We start from the raw sequence: 19,340 nt of genomic DNA on the forward strand, positions 1-19,340 counted from the left end.
AACTCATAGGTTCAATAGACTACTTAGATGTACAGCCATGCATTTCAGTCCACTTGAATTAAATGCGCCTAAGGGACGGAGTGTATTTTGTGCATCCTTTCAAGCATAGGGTTGAAATAAACAGCATAGCCCTTGCAAAATAGCAGGCTCGTCGTTAATCCAGTAAGTATTCCATTAGTACCTGTCACTTTGGATTAGCTATGAGGGTTTTATGTTCATCAGGTATTTAAGTATACTGACTTTGGGATGGATTAAATCTCTCTTATTCAACTAATTCCCCAAAAGCATCCATCTGGAGAACTTTATGCCTTAAAAGTCTATTTCTCAGCAATAAGTCCAAATAAGATGGGTTTTATCATCCCAGAGAGTCACTCAGGATGAGGCAATGGGAATAAAACTTGGTTTACAAGGCTCTAAATATTCGCTTTTAGAAACCAGCTCACACACCAAAACAGGCCGTTGTCTGGTAAGCATTTGCATTGTTCAGCCATTGATTACATGTCAGCTCACTGAATAATTAGCGTATTGTGGTGTTAGACTGTAAGCCCCTGGAGACGGGGGATTGTTTCTGGTTTTTTGTTCTGTGTTTGTACAGCACCTAGCGGAACAAAATCTTGCACTGTGACTGGGGGTCCTATTTGCTACTGCAGTACCAAGAATAACAATTAATAGAGCCATCATCAAAATCAGTCCAGCTTCCAGGGAGACAGTCCAGCTTGGCCCTGGGTTTGGCTCCAGGGCCTCTCCCAAGACGGACATGCCTAGCTGTGTTCCAACAGAAGCCTCCCAGAGGTGGAGTGACTGATATGGGACCCGATGAATAAAGAATTTTAAGAGGGTAATAATAGAATTAGTGCCAATCAACATGGGCTTATGGGAAACAGATCGTGTCTAATCTGATATCATTTTTTAATGAGATTTCAAGTTTGCTTGATGAATGAATAGTAGTTTAGACTTTGGTGAGTAAGTTGACTGGGACACCTCTGCCTTTTCCTCCAGCTGTGTTTTAAATGGGTCAATTCAGTAAACACACTCTGGAAAATGCTTTCAGAGCAGGCAAAGTTAGTGGGCAAAATTCTATCTGGTCTGAGGCTCACCCTGGCTTTAAGGTGTCTGGACACCGTGCAATGAAGTTCATATGCCCTGAGTCAGAAATGGGAAGTGCCTAGAACAAATATTTAGGTGCCGAGGGATTTACATTCCTGCAGCATTTGGTGGCCACTGAGCCGACGTTGGGCTAATTGCAGTGGTACTTGAATTTAGGCCTTAGATGCCAAAAGTGGCACGTCTGATCCGTAAAGCTTTTATGACTGTGGGTTGTGATTCCCATCTCTCTGAATCTCCGGCAGCAATCACTTGGACAACCTGGATCTCAGCCAGTTCATCTTCCCTGAGTGGGGATTTTCAGATTTTGCTTTCCCCTTAACCTGCTAAAAGGGTATTAATCTACATGATCCCTTCCGGAGTCCCCAAAGAGCTTGGTAAAATGGTGTCTCTCAGTGTTTGTTTATATTACCGTGGTTGTGGGTTGTTTTGGAGCTTAAGAGCGAATTCCGCGGGGGGAAACTATCTTGCTGGAATACAAGAATCAGTGAGATATTGGAGTAGTTAAAGGATTCTGCGACAAATACAGAAGGGACGGCCCAATCAGCTGTTTTAATCAAATTAAAAGAATGATGAAGTTCAGAAGATGAATCAGAATGAGGGAATTTGTGCGATTTTTGTTGCATGTCCATTATTTTATGAGCTGTCTCTTCCTGTAGTAAAGCTGGAGTTAGTGTTTGTCTTCTTGTTACCAGCACTGCATTTCTTAATGCCAGCAGAGCAGGCTGGTTTTAATGGATGAACTTTGAAGAGGAGGCATAGAACTGAGGGGACAATGCATTTATAATTGAGCATAACAGTGCCAGACACCCTATTGAAATTTTGTCACGAATGACAAAAGAAAAAGACACCATCACAAGGGGTCTGTCTAGACTACATGCCTCTGCCGACAGAGGCAGGTAAACTAGGCTACCCGACATAGTCAGCGAAGCGGGGATTTAAATATCCTCAGCTTTATTAAAATAAACATGGCCGCATGCTGTGCCAGCTCAGCTGATCGTCGGCACAGCGCACGAGTCAAGACGCAGATCAGTCGACAGGGGAAGCCTTTGTCGACCGCTTCTGTAAACCTCATTTCACGAGGCATAAGGGAGTGGTTGACAAAGGCTTTTTCTGACAGCCCTCTGGCTGAGTCAGACACAGAGTCACCAAAGAGCCACTACAAACAGAGAGAGAGTGAGTGAGTGCAGGAACCCACACTCGGCTTGCAAGAGATGAGTACACACCGTTACACACACACACTGATTTTCAAAGAGACTTCGGCTCCAACGTGCCAGAGCCATGTTGCAAATAGTAGCTGTGCTCCTTAAGGCCTTCCGTGTGTTTGAAAACAGTGTTCCTTGTTTGCACTGCGATGGCACCGGAAAGTTCTAGTCCTGCGGAGAAGGCGTGGTAGAAAAAACATGCCACAAAGATCGTCTCAGCTCCACAGAGACGCTAAATCGATCTTTGACGGATTCATGCTGCCCTGCCAAGGATATGAAACCTCAGCAGGAGAGCAGAAAGTTTTGAAGAATGGAAGAAGGATAGAGAACAAAAATGGCTCTTTAAAAGACTGTTCTGTCAGGTGTCTATTATTTCTTGTGAGATTAGTTCATTTTTAAAAGATGAAGTGTGGTCTTTTAAAATTATTATTGTTACTTATATTACCAAAGCAGCTAGGGGATCCTGGTCATGGTGCTGGAAAAATGCAAATAGCTCTTACCCCAAAGAATTTACCATCCTAGTATAAGGAAGACAGAAATTTGGCTCTGCCACGACCCTGCTGTTAGCCTGTTTACACATTGCTGCATCTCTTTTTGCCTCCCATCTTTTGTACAATGTATTTCATTAGGTGGTAAGGTTTTGGGGTTAGGGGCTGTGTCTCATCATATATCTTTATAGTGCATAATATAATGGGTTCCTGGTTTAGACTGTAGTCTCTAAGGGTACGTCTAAACTACATGCCTCCGTCGACGGAGGCATGTAGATTAGACAGATCGGCAGAGGGAAATGAAGCCGCGATTAAAATAATCGCGGCTTCATTTAAATTTAAATGGCTGCCCCGCTCTGCCGATCAGCTGTTTGTCGGCAGATCGGGGAAGTCTGGACGCGCCGCGTCGACAAAGAAGCCTTTCTTGATTGGCACAGGTATGCCTCGTGAAACTAGGTTTACCTGTGCCGATCAAGAAAGGCTTCTTTGTCGACGCGGCGCGTCCAGACTGCCCCGATCTGCCGAAAAACAGCTGATCAGCAGAGAGGGGCAGCCATTTAAATTTAAATGAAGTCGCAATTATTTTAATCGCGGCTTCATTTCCCTCTGCCGATCTATCTAATCTACATGCCTCCGTCGACGGAGGCATGTAGTCTAGACACAGCCTAAGGGTGTGTCTACACAGTACCCTTAATCCTAATGGAATGAGATTTACAGTTTGCATAATGCAAATTGTGTAGCTTATTTTGAACTAAGGGACATTTTGCAATAGTGGTTTATTTCAAAATGTGGCTTTGTGTAGACAGAGACATTGAAATAAAGCACCCATTATTTCAAAAGATATTTCAAAATAACGGGCATGCTGTCAAGACGTGGATAGCTATTTCGGGATCCTGGAAGGATCCCGAAATAGTGCTGCAGTGTAGATGTACCCAAAGGTACTCCTTCAGTCAAAATAACAATTTTCAAAAATCAAGTCGATATAGTCACTGTAAATCTGGTCTGTGCTGCTGTATCTGTCTCAAAAATGTTCTGCTTCCATCTTTTTGTACAGTTATTAAAATTTTCCAGGATCCTTACTCCAAAATGTAACAATAGCCATGAAAATCTTGTGTCAGCTATGATGGATCTTTCCTAGCAGTGACAAGTGATCAATTTGTTATCATCGTTACAAATGGGATGGCTGCAAGAATCACATTGGGGGAATTGACTGGACAAATAATGTTTCATTTTTTTAGCTCAATTTTTCAGAACTACAGAAAATTAGGCTGTTAGTTTCTAAAAAGTGCACAAAGCAAAAATCAGCAGTTTTGGCTTAAACCCACTTATATTTTTATTCATACTTATCTCAGAATATAAAGGTTAGATAGTACTGAACTTCCACCAAGTATATCTTCTTTCCTTCTCTTACCCTCCCAACCCTCCTCTTCTTCTTTATTGGGATTCATGATTCGTTGGCCATTAGCGTTGTTAAACTGTGATTTCTGGTTGACTGGGTTTGTGGTATCAAGGTTCATGGTTGGTTGGCTAGTGGGACTGTGACACTGTGGATCCTGGTTGTAATTGTGACATCAGAGTTAATTCAGCCAATCATCATCCATCTTATCTTTGACTGTGGGACCAACGTAGGAGATAACTTACCAGCTAGTCATTCTCTCCGAATGACCAAAAGGAGAGACAATCCATAGTCTACTTCCGCTTCTTTTGGGTACATCTAGACTGGCGTGTTTTTCCAGGATATCGAAGGTATCCCAGAAAAACTCCACCGCATCCAGAGAACGCATTTTCTCTTCCGCTTTTTTTTTTTTTTTTTGGAAGAGCAAACACGCTTTTTTGGGGAGCCCTGTATACCTCATTCTATGGGGAATGAGGGCTCCTCTGAAAGATGAAGCTTTTCTGCCCTTTGGCCCCGTCTAGACTGTCCATTCTTTATATCTTAGGATGTCTAGACGGGGCCAAATGGCGGAAAAGGCTCTTCCAGAAAAGCCATCAGAATTTGCATAGCTTTTTCCGACAAAGGACTGTAGTCTAGACCTAGCTTTTGTTACATGTGGCCCTATTCTCCTTTGGCTTGAAAAATCATTAGCTGGCACAGGGAGAGATGTTCCTGTTACCATGCAGTCCAGTACATTTTGTTGCAGATAAAGGGGATATATTAAGTTAAAAGGAGACACAAATCCACCCTCCTCCTTGAAGGAGGAATCATTAAAAAACTAGTTTTCCAACTCATCCAAAATTGCAGACCACATCACTCCTCGACCACAACTTGGTTGAGGACCATAGAATGCCAGCCGAGACATAGAACGTAGGCCCTGGGCCAAATCCCATGGAAGTCAATGAAAATGTTACCAACCCTAGAGAATCTCAGAGATAGGCAGAGACAGAGCTGAGCAGGATACAGCTATCTAATGGATTAACGTATGGAGAAGGTTGTGTGACATCATGATAGGATGAGTTACCTCTGAAGTCATAGTAAAACCTACCAGCTGTGAGCTGTTTACAGGGCAGTACGTGATGATCAAGGAAAAAAGAGGAGAAATGGTGAGGGGGTTTTGGTAATGAGCAGAGATTGGGGAAAAGCAAAGGCATGATGAAGCCGATTGCTCCCCCTGGGTCCGGGACTTGGATGGTGAACTGTGCTTTTTTAATGGCTCCAAGGAAGATTCCAACACACAGCCTGGGCCAGCATAGAAAGGGGTGGAAATCAACACAAGATGTAGACACTCTTCACCGCTGATAATCAGGCCATTTATTTAGGCAGGTTAGCTCCTAGCTCTAGACTTCTGTGGAAAACTTAGGCCACGTTTCTATGCACTTGATTACCTGCCTAAAAAAATCTCTTGTCTTCCATAGCAAGGTGGATCACCTGGTGTATACAGATAGTACAGGGCAAAGAACTTTCTTTCTCCTTCTGCACTTATGCCCTAAGGGATTACATGAATACGTTGCAGAGAGTTTCGACATCTCCTAGTAAAAAGAAGAGCTGTTGCAAAAAGAGGTCAACATCATGAGCTCCATTTTGCAGATGGAAAAATGGAGAGACAAGCAGTGAAATGGCTTTCCAAGAGAAGCCATGGATGGGGAGAGAAACTCCCTTATAAGAAACCTCCAGGTGTCGGCAGAGAAAATGTGAAAACCTCATCTAACAGGCTGTGTCTAGACTGGCCAGTTTTTCTGGAAAATCAGCCGCTTTTCCAGAAAAACTTGCCAGCTGTCTACACTGGCCGCTTGAATTTCCGCAAAAGCACTGACTTCCTACTATAAGAAATCAGTGCTTCTTGCGGAAATACTATTCTGCTCCCATTCAGGCAAAAGTCCCTTTTACGCAAAGCTTTTGCGCAAAAGGGCCAGTGTAGACAGCTCAGATTTGTTTTCTGAAAAAAGCCCCGATCGTGAAAATGGCGATCGGGGCTTTTTTGCGGAAAAGCACGTCTAGATTGGCACGGTCGCTTTTCTGCAATAAGTGCTTTTGCGGAAAAGCGTCCCATGCCAATCTAGATGCTCTGTTCTGAAAATGCTTTTAACGGAAAACTTTTCCGTTACAAGCATTTCTGGAAAATCATGCCAATCTAGACGCAGCCACACAGTTTTTAGGAGGAACACATTATACAATGGAGCAGCCCAGGTAAGCAGAAAACAGCCTTTAGAAAAATATCTTTAGATATATTGATTCCAAGTTACATATTACATCAGGAATGAACAGTTAGGATCATCTGACATCTGAACTTCTTTCTATATTGAACAATTAGGGTACATCAACACGGCAGCATTATTTCAGAATAACATAATACACATCTACGCTACAAGACTTTATTTTGAAATAATGTTGACCTGGAGAACTTCTTACTCCTCATGAAATGAGGGCTACAGTAGTCAGAGTAAGGGAAGTCAAAGGAAGAGTGTTCTTCCTTCGACCTCCTGCTGCGTAGACAGCGCCAAAAGCCAAGTTAAGCTATTTCAATGTAAGCTACGCAATTGACGTAGCTGAAGTTGTGTAGCTTAATTCGACTTTTGCCCTGCTGTATAGGTGTACCCTTTGAAAAAGTATTGTAACTCTTTGTGATGATGACTAGTGTCTACTTTGTGTGTGTGCAGAACCTAGCACAATGGGCTGATCCAGACTGGGACTTCTGTGAGCTATTGTAATCAAAATACACAATGAATGCAAAATAGAACGATCCCGAGCAATGCAACCTGGACAAAAAACCATTTCTTTCTTTGAGTAGCAAGGCTTCTTGATCTGATAATGCTGGTTAAGAGAAAAAAAACATTTTGATATCAAGGTGAACAACTGGTTGAAATTTTCGGAGCAATTTTTTTTTCCCAACAAAATATGGGGTTTCATTGAAAAATATCGCTTTTGATGTCATTTTTTATTTTTCTATCAGAAAATTCTAATTGACATTTCAAAATGCCAAACGTGCCTTCAGTTTGAAATGTCAAACAGATCAACCTTTCCAAATTAATTTTGAGATCCACATTTCAAAACAATACAGTTTATTTTGATCAAAGCTCAATGGTTTTTGTTTTGACGTTTCCAAATTGAAATTTGTCAGAACTTTGTGGTTTGCCAACTTTGTTGATATGGCAGCTTTTTGTCCCATTCACAAACAACAACAAATGCCAAAATAGTGGAATTTTTCACAGGATGGACATACTGGTTTCTAATTAGTTCTCATTCTCACACTCTTCACTAAACAGCTTTCTAGTTAAAATTATTAATAATTTTAATGTACAGGCTAATCTACTTTATTATAAAATGACACTTTTCATTATGGGTGTGGCAGTCTTGGCTGCTAAGAGATTGGGGTGGAGCTCAGATTTGCCAGTTATTGATGCAGAAATATGTCTCTCCTGCTCAAAGTCGCTAACGTCCTAGTAAGTTCTTGGATAGGAATATGGATCTTACTGCTTGAAGAAAGGAATTGTTTTAGGTAGGCACCTACAGAAATGTTCCTGTTACCACTGAAAAGCCATACCTGGCACCTCTTATAGCTCATTTGTTTTTGTTTAAAGTGACAGTAAGTAGCACCTTAATGCTTTATGCAGAGAATGAAAATGATGATCCGATAGCTGATGAGTTGCTTAGTCCTGACAAATTGGAAGGAAAAGTCTAAGACAAGTACACAACAAAACCAGAAGACACACACGTAATTGAAGGCTAGTGTGGGAAAATTAGACATTGCAGTTAGAGCTGCCAATGGTGAATCTTTGAATGGGCTACAAAGAAACTCCCATCCAGTCTCTTAGGCTATGTCTACACAGCAGCGTTAATTCGGAATAACTGACATTATTCCGAAGTAACATAATCCACGTCTACACTACAACCAGTTATTTCAACATAATGTCAAAATAATGTTGAGCTGGAGGACTTCTTACTCTGACTCTTATAATCCTCATTTCATGAGGCATAAAGGAAGATGGAGGAAGAGAGCTTTTTCTCTGACTTCCTGCTGTGTAGATAACGCCAAAAGCCAAAAGAAATTATTTTGACTTCAGCTACACAATTGACGTAGCTAAAGTTGCATAGCTTATTTCGGCTTCAGCCCTGCTGTGTAGACATGCCCATAGGGACTATAGTCTTAGTGCTAGCATTATTGTATCATTCAACTTGGAGCTATGAATTTATATGGGCATTATTGGCCTTTGCACACACATTCAAAGCAATCAGTGTCCAAATGAGAGATAAGCCAATATTATGAACAGGTGGCACTGAAAATTCAAGCTGACTGTGTATTTGCATGAATAAATGAACATAGTTGGCAGAAAGACCTATTTTTTTTATCTATAGTTACATTTGACTATTTGACAGGTGACCAATCAGAGCAGGGAAAGACTCAATAGGTGGGACTTGCCCCGTGCTGACTGGAAGTGTCACTTTTCAGGTGGAGCAGAATTAGGCCAACATTAAGCACATGTGCAATTCTCATTCGTTAATAGTGCCTCTGATGAAGGGCTGGGGAATGTAAGTGCTCAGTACTGAATTGCATCCATCAACTATTAATTACATATCATTTATGGAATCAATCCCTGCTTCACTTCTGCATTGTGGCTATCACTCTCTCTATGTAATGTGTGGGGAAACTGAGGCAGAGAAGTGATCTTAGAGTTTTCAGGCCAGAAGGCACCACTATAATCAGATAGCCTAACCTCCTATATAGTATAATATAGGCCAGAGAATTCCACCCTGTGATTTATGGATGAGGCACTTCCCTCACCTAAAGCCACACAATAATTTCAGAGTAGATTTCAGTGACCGATGTTCACTCTGTTAGACCAGCTTGTCTTTCTCATTAGAGTCATATCTCTGTTATTCAGACACACCCTCTCTTGTTCATCAGCTCCACATCAGAGCTGCTATGCAATTGCTTCACACACATGCATTACAGGCAGCAAATATTACGCTACCAAAATTACATCTGAAAAGTTGTATTCCCCAAACCTGTGCCTGGCATGATACCTCTCAGCCTCCTGTTCTGGAAGCTTAGCTCTCCGAGTTATTGGATTGCCTTGACTCTTTGTTTATCTTGAGGATTGGGATGCACAAATGTCATTGATAGGACAAAATCTAGTCGGCGGGGAGAAATAACTTGTGTTTGTTAAATTGCAGCTTCTCCGTGATGAGCAGTATCGCACTGTGAAATTAAATCTCTCTCTCTTTCTGGTTTCCCAGTCATTAAATAATTCCCCCAAACTCCCTTTATTTCTTTTCATCTCCAACTCAGAGTCATAGCCCTGTGCCACTTAAATCATCGACTCCTAATGATGCAGCTGAATTGTGATGTGCAACCTGTTCCCCAGGCAGCTTTTATATACGCTGCATTGATGCCGTTTGTTTGGTCACTAGCAGTAGGTGTTCTCATTGAATGGCCTTTGATATACTTCAGAAAAAAAACGGAGCTCAGGCTAGGTCTGAAAGTCAGGGTTCCCAGTGCCTCAGAGCCGGCGCTAGCTCTCTCTTCACCCAGCATAGAACCCGTGCAATTCATTCTGCTCAACGCTCCTCTCCGCGAAGCAGGCCTCAGTGAAACAGAGGCTCCAACTCCTCACCACTCCAGTGGGACTCGGCCTAGTCAGCGCTCCCCACATCAGATCTTTGGACTCTCTCTCACAAGGTGGGTCTCGTTTTGCTCCCGGCCCTCTGCTCACCACGGGGAGGTTTGAGACAACTACTTCCAAGGGACCCAGCCAAGCAGTCTGCACGATCCCTGTTGCCATGGTATCTGGTGGTGGTTACCAAGAGCCTTGAATTGTTTCGCCTTTGTTGCTGGATCTTCTCGGTGGTGGTCGAGCAAGCTCCAAGGGCAGGCATGTGAACTAAGCTATCAGTTGGGGGTTCTCTTCACATGTGAACTAAGCTATCAGTTGGGGGTTCTCTTCACATTTCATGGCTGGCCACCCACCAATTTGTAAGACCTCGAGGGCTACTAATATATGATAATTATGACTGTGGTCTCCTCCAAAATCTGTGGCTGTTCCCAGGGGCCAAGGCTGGAACCCTGCACCTCTTGCTCTGAAGGCAGATACCTCATCTGCTGCACCACTGGAGGAGCCCCCCAACTGCCCTACATTCTGGGCCCAGCCAACCCTACTTTCTAAATAAACCAGGGAAAGGCCTGATCCTGTATCTTACTCCCTGTGGACAGACATGATGCCAGCGTAGAAACCTGCCCATCCATTTTACTTTGGTGGGGATTGGTGTCTAACCTCTTCTAGTTTTTGAATGCTTCACATCAAGCACGAATGGAAGCCCAGGAAATAACAGCTTCTGTGCCTTGTCTTTTTTTTGCTTTTTACTAAAATCGTCAAACCACTTGAGTGACAAATGAGTCTAACTCCCGTGGCCTACAGCAGGGGAACCTTTTTTTGGGTTGGGGGCCATTGACCCACAGAAAAATCAGTTGGGGGCTGCATACAAGTGAGAAGCAAGCAGAAAACAAAACAAAAAGAAACCCTCACTGACATGGGCCCTGACTGTGGAAAAAGACACTCCTCACGTTCTCCTCACACACCAGAGCATGGCGGGGGAGGGGGCAGGTTGGTAGATTTCATGTGCTTCAGCCTGGCAGTGGAGAGGCCTGGGGGCTGGAGCACCATGGGAAGTAGTACTGAGCCTTGGGGGCCAAATCCGGCCCCCGGACCTTAACTTCCCCACTGCTTCCCCACCCCTAGCCTACACCTTTGAAGAACTGGACCAGGCTGCCTAAGCCATTCAGGGTGTGTCTACACTACAGTTAAAACTCACAAGTGAGCCATGGAAGTTGACTGGGGCTAAGGGGCTGTTTAATTGCAGTGTAGGTGCTCAGGCTCAGGCTAGGTAACACTGCGGGGACTTTGCTGGATAACCCCACCAGCCAGGAGTGTAGTCTGATAACATGTAGACCCCTGTGAGTTGGGAGGGTCCCACAACCCAACTGATTGTCTACACCGCAGCTAAACAGCCCCTTAGTCCAAGTCAGCTGTCGGTGTCTAACTGCAGTGTAGACACACACTTACGTGCTCCAGAAAACATTGTTCTTTGTCTCTTTCCACGTTTTCCTGAGACTCCCACGTGGTGTCTTCCCCCACAGCTCAGGGATAGACAGGTCTCCCAGTGACATGGATCACCACACCGATCCCTTGCCTGGCCGTACGCCTTTTGCTTGTGCTCAGTCCAATTACAACTCTTGAATGACTTGGAAATGCTGGAAAATGGTATTTGCTTGGCCTCCTTTTCCCCCTCTGAGGATTCATGGCTTTTGTGGCTCTTTCCGAGCAGTTCCTATCTCTCCGGGGCCCATTTATTGCCTTTGCGTTGAACAGATCCCTGGCGCTTTCAATTGTATTATCACCGGGTGACAGCCCGCTGTGATTCCATTTCAGGGGGAATGTAAATAAGCCTCCATATCTTAATAGAATAAAAATTATAATACGACTTTTAATGACCCGACTAGAGGAAAAGCTTCCTTATTTATCGCCATGCGGAGTTGCTTGCGTCTGTTCTCTGCCGCTCCTCCGTGTGGAGGCCTGGCGTTGGTTGAGTTCATTATTTTCATCCATTTCCATCAACTCAACCTGTGACTGCTGCTGTCTCTTCGGATCCCTGCTACACTTAACCCATTCACAACCAGAGTAAGGTACTTTTCTCCAAAAATGGCTTTTCCATTGCCCTACTCATCCTGCAGCCATTTACACCTGTGCCCAGGGCCGGCTTTAGGATGTGCGGGGCCCGATTCGCAGGGGCGGGGCCGTGTATGTGCCATGCGCCTGGGGTGGCACCGCGAATGTGCCACGTGCCTGGGAGTGGGACCCTCTTAGGCATGGGGCCCAATTCGGGGGAATCGGCCCTGCCTGTGCCGACTGAATGTAGATCAAACATTAGTCAGATGTAGAAGGATTGACACTCATTTTGCATTGATATAAAATTTACACAATGGCTTGGCCAGTTCTTGGGATATTGTGAAACTCAGGGCATGTCTACACTAGCGAGAAGATGGACCCTCCAGAGGTCGATCTTCTAGCATTTGATTTAGTGGGTCTAGTGTAGACCCGTTAATCGAACGCCGAGGGCAGACCCTGCCGGTGTCCTGTTCTCCTTATGCTGCAATGGCAGCCCCAAACTGGGTTTAATCTGTCCAGCGGCCCTTTCATAAAAAAATATAAACTGTTTAGCTTGAGCCCCTACCCAGAGCTCTCCTCTGAGTCCTGAATTTAGAAAAAGAAGAGATAACGTACACGCCTAGGGCAAGGCTCCTAGGTTTGAGATAGAGTGAGCGTAGGCCTCCACACACTTTACCCAGCACTGTCTCTTAAATAGATGCCCAGATGAAACTTGTATGAGGTCACACCCTTGAGGAGTTTCCGGTGGGCCAAAACTGCATTTTTCAATGAATAAAACAATTCATCCAAAAAATGAGCCCCACTGTCACAGCCCTAGCCTGCTACTGCTGCCGACTTTCCATGCCGTCCAGCATATTGCAACCTGGCAGTGAACCTCAGCTGGCTTGAAAGCTTCAGACTTGTGACTAGATCCGGGGAGAGGCTATTTGGTTTTCTTGGGAAGCAGGACAAAAAAATCTTTTGAAAACTTCTCCAGTTTATTGATGGGGAAAAAAAGAACCAAAGCTGAAACTGCAGTGTTTCCTGGGACCCTAAGACGAGATATCTCATCCATATTAATGGAGCCTGCCTCGCACTAATTTAGAGACTCCCCTGTATTATGATTGTGTTATTTTGAAATACCTAACTTCAAAATAATAACTCCCAAAATAACTTCCTACTCTAGACATGCCCAAAATTTCAATTTGCTGGTGTTTTGACAAACCCAAAGTATTTCAGCCACAACAAACATTTTGGTTAAAATATGGGTTTGGGGTTTTGTTTTTTGGTAGGAGGGGGAGAGGAGTTTCAATGAAATAACTCTACTTTCACGATGAAGTTAGGCTCTGACTGTTTCACAGGGGTATGAACAAACAGCTAAATGAGACACAAGAGGCTGGCACATGCAGTTGGGTCTAAATAGATCTAAGTTGTTCTAATGCCTAAAAAAGAGTGTCGAGGAAATATTGTCTAACAAAAAGTACTGTGGATTTGGTTTCAAAAATCTTTTTTCCTCTTGCTCTCATGACAGTTCTCAGTGTAACTTTGCATTGAGCTGGTTTTCCGAAATATATTTTTAAAATATCTTCTAGCAGTGGAGGTGGAAAAAAATAGATATGTATGTGCAGAATAGCATTAGCTGAATTGCCACCAGTCAGATTAATGACAGGATATATGAGTGCATGGCCTAAATAGAAAAAAAAAAGTATTAAATTAAGTTTCTTCACCATCAAGGTTTTTCCCTGAATGACCTTAGTTCCCAATGAATACATATTTGTTTAAGCTATAAGACTCTAATGCCCTTGAGTTCTGACATACATTTTCTATTACCCGGCTGAATACTGTCACGGTGCAGCTTTTATTGTGAAGCAAAGCAAACTAGTTATCGCTGGGATCATTCATAATCATTTATCTTTTGATTACCAATATGTTTTTCAGGCTACAGCACAGTTTTTCATCTTCTCTGCTGCAGCTGTTCTTCTTTCACATGGCACTTTCTAAATAATTCACCTGTTTGCCCCACCAATAGATGCTGTGAAAAAGCGAGGGAGGGGTACGATCAACATTTTTAAAAGGAATGTAATGAAAAATCATCTTGTCTCTTTTTAAACTGTGATAAACACTAATCTCTAGCACCCTATTAACCTGAAAGTCCTGTACTCATATTGGTTTTTTTTACATTTCAATTTGTCTTTAGATCATGGGTTTTATAGATTCCCCCTCTCTCTCTTTGCCAGGGTATTTTTTTCTAAATAGGAGTCCAGTGAGCTGGATTGCTATCTCAGCTCTCTGAGATGGATTTGCTGTGCATTGTTAGACAAATCACCTTGGACTTGTCTACATGGAGAAACTTTGCAGCAGAATTGGATTATTCTAATGATAGTGTTTATTTATGGCCACGTCGACACTATTATTTCGAATGTATTATGTTCAAATTTGTAAAATCAGGTGCCCAGAAGTCTAAGTTCTGTATCCTCACTAGAGGGAAGAATCAAATGTAGTTCAAGGCAGGCTCTGTTAATGTGGACACGCTACCTCGGACTTGGAGCTCCTGGAAGCACTCCGGGAGACTTCCCTCAGCTCTCCAGAGGCCAATGAATTTGAATTAGTGGCACCAGAGCATCCACACTAACGTCATTTTGGATTTATGCGTTCGGGAATAGCGTTATTCCAGAATAAGGGACCATGGAATTCAAACTCTGTAGTCTTGCTTTTCATGAGGAATAATGGGCTTGGTAGTGTGGATGCATCATTTACAAAGTCGACCTTGGGGGGCTAATTTCAGACCGAGGTCTTAGGCTGTGTCTACACTGGCGCGTTCTTGTGCGAAAACAGCCGCTCTTGTGCAAAAACATGCTGCCTGTCTACACTGGCCGTGCATTCTTGCACAAGTAAATTGACGCTGTACTGTAGAAAATCAGGGCTTCTTGCGTGAGAACTCTGATGCTCCCGCTCAGAAAGAAGCCCTCTTCCAGAAGAGGGCAGTGTAGACAGGCAACATGAATTTCTTGCACAAGAAGCCCCTATGGTTAAAATGGCCATCAGAGCTTCCTTGCGGAAGAGAGGGTCTACACTGCCATGGATGCTCTTGCGCAAGAGCACATCTCTTGCGCAAAAGCACATACCAGTGTAGACGCGCTCTTGTGGAAGAGTTTTTGCACAAGAACTCTTCCACAAAAGAGTTCTTGTGCAAGAAGCTGTCAGTGCAGACGTAGCCCTAGTGTAGACCAGGCCTAATATACCTAATTATAGTCTCATTATAATGCTACGTGTGGTATAATTATATACCGGCATAGCATGTTGTGTGGACACACTTCTGTAAAGAGCTCTTTTTTATATATACATCTAGTAAAGTGACAGGAACTAGACCGGAAAAAGCGTGATCACATTAGGACGTCCACTGGGGTAACGACAGTGCTATAATATCAGTATAGTTCTGCTGATAAATGTCCTTAGAGAAACCAGCCCTTCCCACACACACAAAAGTCCCGAGCCCAGTGAGTAAGATTCTGCCCATCTTACAGTGAGGTGAAGAGGTTGTTTGAAATTTTGCTAAGGACAATTTCGAGAAGAAATTCATTTGGGGTTTGGCTGGAATATTTCTTTATATGGTTTCAATTTGGAAATATTGTTGCAGTACCTAAAGGAAGTTTTATGCACCTGACTTACAACTCCGATTTTTCTCTGTAGGCTTCCTGCTGAGACTACATATCCCATGATGCATCAAGGTCACCCCTATTAGAAAGACTAGGTGGGGGCATCCTGAAATCCTTGGCAAGAGAAGAGAAGACTGGAGACATGAAACAACTTAACTACTCCTTCCCTGGGGAACCATGGCTGCTGTTCTTAATTTAAATAGTTCATATAAAGAATGAAATATTTTGGTTTTGCCTTCCCAATGAAAAGAATCCTCATTTTCCATGGAATGCAGATATCTTGTAAAAATGGCTTACTCTAAAACCCGCATTTCCATGGAAAAAACTGGACCTCAAAGCAAGAGTCAGTTGGAAATTCTCCAATTCTTAACACTGGAAGAGACATTTAAGTCAGGAGTTCATATTAACTATAAATAATAAAACCCTTTTTACCCAATTGTTTGACACCAAGTGTGCATTGGGATAGATAATATTAGAAATAATCCAGATTGTGGGGTTTTTCTATTTTATTTGCTTTTTTCAAATGAGAAGTTTTGCGGTACTTTGAGATAATAAAAATGAAATGCTAACCAGAGAAGCAGTTATCTTAGAGAGAGTTTTATTTAACAGATGACAAAGGAAGGCATTACCAGAGAGATTTGCAGAGGTTTACATTGCTTAAACAGTACCAAAATGGAGACTATAACTTCTAGATGGAAAAAGGAGCTAGATATCCCATTAGAATTGGAAGAATGACAAGAAGCTGTGATACAAGAAGCTGAGCAGTGCCTTGCAGCTTAACAGATACAACATAAAATACTTTGGAGACTATGTTATATCCTTGATTAACATGAAAATTCATGTTTATTCTAGTATGCTATTCCCAACAGGGTCCTTCCACAATCAGGCCTCCACTTTAGAGTTTGATTTAATCTCCTCTAGTCCCCCTACGCCCTTCAAAAAAGCAGATTCGGTCTCTCCACTACATTTCATGAAGTTGTGTCTGTCCATGCATCACTATGACATAATAATAACGGAAAGAGAAGTTGGAAAGAATCAAAACCCAGGTTTGAAACCCTGCTCAGGAGCAGGAATGTGAATCTAGAACTTCTCCCACCAGATGAGTACTCCAAGGACCAGCATTGAGTGGCTCTCAACCTTTCCAGAGTACCAAACATAGCAACCTAACTCCTAGGCCAGGTCTACACTAGACCTGGAAGGTCGGCATAAGGAACACAACTCCAGCTATGTAAAATGTAAATGCTCCTCATCAGCTTCCCTTACTGTTCGCAACTGTGAAGTGTACAGGTGCCTGCTGGAGCTGCCCTCAGCGCTTGATTTACGGGTCTATACTAGCTAAATCAAATGCCAGAACGTTGATCTCCAGCACGGTGGATGCAGAAAGCTCTATGTCGACGATAGGGCCTTTCCTGTCAACATAGCTGCAGCTCTCGCAGAGATGGATTAACTAAGCCGACGGAAACGGCTCTCCGGTCGGTGGAGTATCCCCTTCACGGAAGTGGTACAGCGGCAAAGCTTCACCGCTGCAGCTTTTTAAGTGTAGACATGCCCTGAGTTAGCTGAAGTAAATCAACTCACTGTTGAGTCACTGTTGTAGTCACAAGATGGCCTAAAGCTGTGCATATTTTGGGATAAAAATCACAAGTGTTGCAAACTCCTGGTAGGCAACAAAAGAAGGCAGTTGGTAGCAGTTTAGAGCAGTTTATACATGGTTACAGTCTCCACCTACCCTGTCTCTTTCTGTTCTGGAACCTCAGAGGTCCAGTGGGGAATCTCTTCCATTTCCCCTTTTCTGTGGATGCTGTCTGGGTACTAACCCTAAACAGAGGTTTGGGGGTTAACTGCCAGGAAAAGGCCACTGCCCTGCAAACCTGAGGGAGTGGGAAACAAGCTGATCTGTTCCTCCCTCACTGCTTGATTCCACTGCTTAGATACACTCTCGTGGTGAGGATTATAAGATATGTATGACTCTAGCAGCTATCGACTAGGGAGTATGAGGTATTTCAGACAGGGAAATGAGTATGAGGTATTTCAGACAGGCTGGTAAGGTCAGGGTTCCTTGGTAAGCAGTGCTGGCAGAAACAGGGAAGGAAATTCCTCAGGGAATTTTCAGGTTGCTTCCTGTATTCCTCTTGCATGCGCCTACACAGCAGCATTATTTTGGAATAACGGCCGTTATTCCAAAATAACAGTGTGAGCGTCAACACAGCAATTCCGTTCGTTATTTCAAATTTATTTCGAAATAACGGACGGCTAATTCCAACTTCTGTAAATGTCATGCCACGAGGAATAACGCCTCTTCCAAAATAGCTATTTCGGAATAGCCGTCATGTGGATGTTCCACTGCTGCTATTTCGAAATAGCTCCTCACCAGGGCATTCAAAGTAATTCCTCCTCAGGGCCTCCTGGGGCTCTGCATTGAGGTAGTAATGAGGGGAGCCTGCCTCAGACTAAAATAGCTTATTTCAAAATAGCCCGTCTACACTACAGGAAAGCTTCAAAATTAGAGTTCTGGGTGCCACATTTCAGCAAAGATGTTCATATATTGGAAAAAGGTCAAAGACCGGCAACAAAAATGATTAAAGGTCTAGAAAACATGAGCTGTATGAGGAAGATTGACAAAACTGGGTGTGTTTAGTCTGGATAAGACTGAGAGGGGACACGAGAGCAGCTTTCAAGTATGTAAAAGGTTGCTACAAGGAAGAGGGAGAAGAATTATTCTTAATCTCAGCGAATAGGACAAGCAGCAATGAGTTTAAATTGCAGCAAGGGAGGTTTAGGTTGGACATCAGGAAAAACTTCCTACTTGTCTGGGTGGTTAAACACTGGAATAAATTGCCCTGGGAGGTTGTGGAATCTCCATCTCTGGAGATATTTATGAGCAGGTTGGATAGACATTCGTCAGGGATGGTCTAGTTATTACTTAGTTCTGCCAGGAGTACAGACTGGACTAGATACCACTCTATGTTCTCTTCCAGTCCTATGATTCTGGGAAATACACCCCCTCTTCCCTTTTTGCATGTCTGCGATATGCTAGTGGACTTTGAAGCCAGCACAGAAATGGTAATATAGGAGATAAGATCAAGAGACCGGAGATGCTGCACATTCTTCAATTCCTTTCACCTTCCAGATTGCCCCACAATTTCCCATATGGGTTGGGAGTATGAGGAAATCTATAAAACGCTGGGGTACAGGCTGCGAAAGCCGCCCTTGGACTGGAACTTAGATTAAAATCCCTTTTAGTCAGTTTTATTCCATGCCTGTAACTTCCAGCCAAATGTATGCCAGCAAAGTGAAATGCAATTTACACATTCCACAGGTCCTTCCCCACTGATTAGGAGTTATAGTTATTGAAAGCCTCGGGGTGCTGCTCAGAAGCACAGCAAAGTAATTCACCCAGCTAAAAGCTCACCTTTATGCAGGCAAAACGTATTACCATCTGGAGAAGAGAGGCTGTTATGTGTAATGCATGGCTTACACCTTATTCATCAGGGCCTAGCTCTGTCTGTGTGATACCTAGGGGGGAGTTCGCTACATGGCATCATATATCACGAGGTACCTTTCTCTGCATTCTTATTCGCAAATTGGCACCATCCCCGTCTCCTGCGTCGAGGGTCCTGCCCTCGCTCCTTTGCACACGGCCTTGTCTGAATTCCACAACTGTCTCCCCAGATTGCCAGGGTCAGATTTGAGTGCCGTGTGCTTTATACTGTGGGTTTGAATGGCTGCCTAGTATTTTTGGGGAGATTTCAAGGTGCTTTTTGGGGTCACCTTGGTCTCGTGCCAAGAACTGCCAACCGGTGGCTATT

At 43.4% G+C, this 19,340-nt stretch overlaps 1 long non-coding RNA gene across 1 annotated transcript in view; it reads left to right on the plus strand.

Moving 5' to 3' along the window:
- Positions 1–16,075, plus strand: part of LOC142829390 (uncharacterized) — a 33,758-nt gene extending 17,683 nt beyond the window's left edge. Inside the window, exon 3 of the long non-coding RNA XR_012903780.1 lies at positions 15,566–16,075. This is a non-coding gene — a long non-coding RNA (uncharacterized LOC142829390). The remainder of the gene's footprint in view (positions 1–15,565) is intronic.
- Positions 16,076–19,340: the final 3,265 nt, after the last annotated feature.

Source organism: Pelodiscus sinensis, chromosome 5 (assembly GCF_049634645.1).
Source record: "Pelodiscus sinensis isolate JC-2024 chromosome 5, ASM4963464v1, whole genome shotgun sequence".
Lineage (NCBI taxonomy): Eukaryota > Metazoa > Chordata > Testudines > Trionychidae > Pelodiscus > Pelodiscus sinensis.